This window comes from Pleurodeles waltl, unplaced genomic scaffold (genome assembly GCF_031143425.1).
Source record: "Pleurodeles waltl isolate 20211129_DDA unplaced genomic scaffold, aPleWal1.hap1.20221129 scaffold_345, whole genome shotgun sequence".
In the NCBI taxonomy this organism is placed as follows: domain Eukaryota; kingdom Metazoa; phylum Chordata; class Amphibia; order Caudata; family Salamandridae; genus Pleurodeles; species Pleurodeles waltl.
The window spans coordinates 100,161-102,034 of NW_027150051.1; the positions used below are offsets into that span (position 1 = coordinate 100,161).

General features: G+C 48.2%; 1 non-coding gene across 1 annotated transcript; it reads right to left on the reverse strand.

Moving 5' to 3' along the window:
* Positions 1 to 455: 455 nt before the first annotated feature.
* TRNAV-CAC (transfer RNA valine (anticodon CAC)) lies at positions 456 to 528 on the reverse strand. Its single transcript has one exon. It is a non-coding gene; the product is annotated as a tRNA-Val (tRNA).
* Between the last annotated feature and the right edge of the window lie 1,346 nt (positions 529 to 1,874).

Genomic DNA, 1,874 nt, shown 5'->3' on the forward strand with positions numbered 1-1,874 from the left:
GCAAGCAGAGCAAGATTTAAGGGAAGAAAATACACCTGTCAGAAGTGGGATTTGAACCCACGCCTCCATGAAGAGACCAGAAGGCTCAGCTTCACTGAAGATCAAGCTCTCTTGAGTCTGGCGCCTTAGACCACTCGGCCATCCTGACAGCCAAAACAGTGTGCAGGTCGGACTCTTCAGTCTGCACTTGTTGATTTTGCCGCTTGCAATGTTCCTATCAAAGTCACAGCTTTAAAGGCCCCACAATATAACATGGCCAAGAAAAAAAAAAAAAAACAGAACAAGAAACAATGCACATGCACGACCACCGAGGGATGCAGATAACTTTTTAGCGTCCTGCAATAGTAAAGCACGTTTTACACAGGTCACAAGTTTTTAAAGGTCATTTCTGTCTAAGTCTGCATTGAGAGAGACTGAGGTTTTAGGGAGCAAACACAAAAGCTGCTGCTGCCAAGTGTTTCTGCCCGGTCTCGAACCGGGGACCTTTCGCGTGTGAGGCAAACGTGATAACCACTACACTACAGAAACAAGCTTGCTGGTTTGACTGAAGGAGAACAGTTCCCCTCATATGTTTGCACGATTTCCTCTATACTTTATCAGCAGTTGCTCGGAATGCGAGGGGTAAGTGTGAAAATTGCAGCGGTGTCAGCCAGTATGCATACACTCAGACGTCCTGAAAAATCCCACAGCTGCGGGCATAGACAGACAAATATCTGATGCCTAAATGCCAGGAAGGAGAGCCTGTGAAATCATCACACAGGGCGCACTGAGAGCAAGCAGGAAGGAAGCCAAGGCATTGTAATCCATTTTTCGCCTGAGGCAAAAAATATGTTTTGCGCAACAATGCTTCGAGTGGAATGAGAAATGTTGAGGGGTTGTGTATTTTGAGCAGGATTTGATTGTTTTCCGCTAAAATGGGCTTGTCCGGGATTTGAACCTGGGACCTCTCGCACCCTAAGCGAGAATCATACCCCTAGACCAACGAGCCTGGGCACAGAAATGCAACGGCTCCGACCCTGCTCGGAGGGTTGGTGACAGAGAGTGGGAGACTACATCCCAAAGCAAGAAACTGCACATGGTGCTCTCTTCTGCAGTACGACTAGAGTCATTTGCATGGTCTTCATCGAACATGACATAAAAAGCCTCTATCCTTTAGACATTTTGGCCCAGATTTACAAGAAAATGACTAAGCGCGACGCTGTGCCAAATTTGCAAGCCCCACGCGCCGTCATTTTCAAAATGCAGGGAAGCGCCGTATTTAGTAGAATACAGCGCACCCCTGTGCTTCCCCCTGCGCCAGCTCTAAATTAGCTGCTGAGCGCCAACGCAGCCGTTCTTGCACCATGGTACAAGGATGACTGCGTTGAGGGGGAAATTGTTTTTGTGCAGGAAGGGACACCTTCCTGCCCAAAAAAAAAATCTTCAATGGTGATTTGCTCTTACTTCTATGTGTGCTGCAGAATGCATCACACATAGAAAGAGCAAAAACAAGGAGAAATGAAAACATTTCTCCTCAGTGCGCCACTCTAACGACACCCCTGGGATGGCGTTGGATTTTGGTGCTGACGCAGATTTACGCCAACTCCTAAATCTGGAGCAGCATCAAAATGCTATGGTGTTGCTGTGGCACACTCCCAACAACACCCATTGCACGCCCCTTCCAGGGAACGCGCTGCGTGCTAAGGGGCCGTATTTACAAGGTGGTGTTAAGCCACAAAAAGTGGCTGAACGCCATCTTGTAAATACCGCGCAGTGCATAGTGCCACGGGGGCGTCACTAAAAGTGATGCTCCGGTGGCGATAGGACCTTGTAAGTCTGGCACTTTATTTGCTCAAGGTGTGTGTTCTTGGTGAGGGCAGGAAAGCTATTTTCGC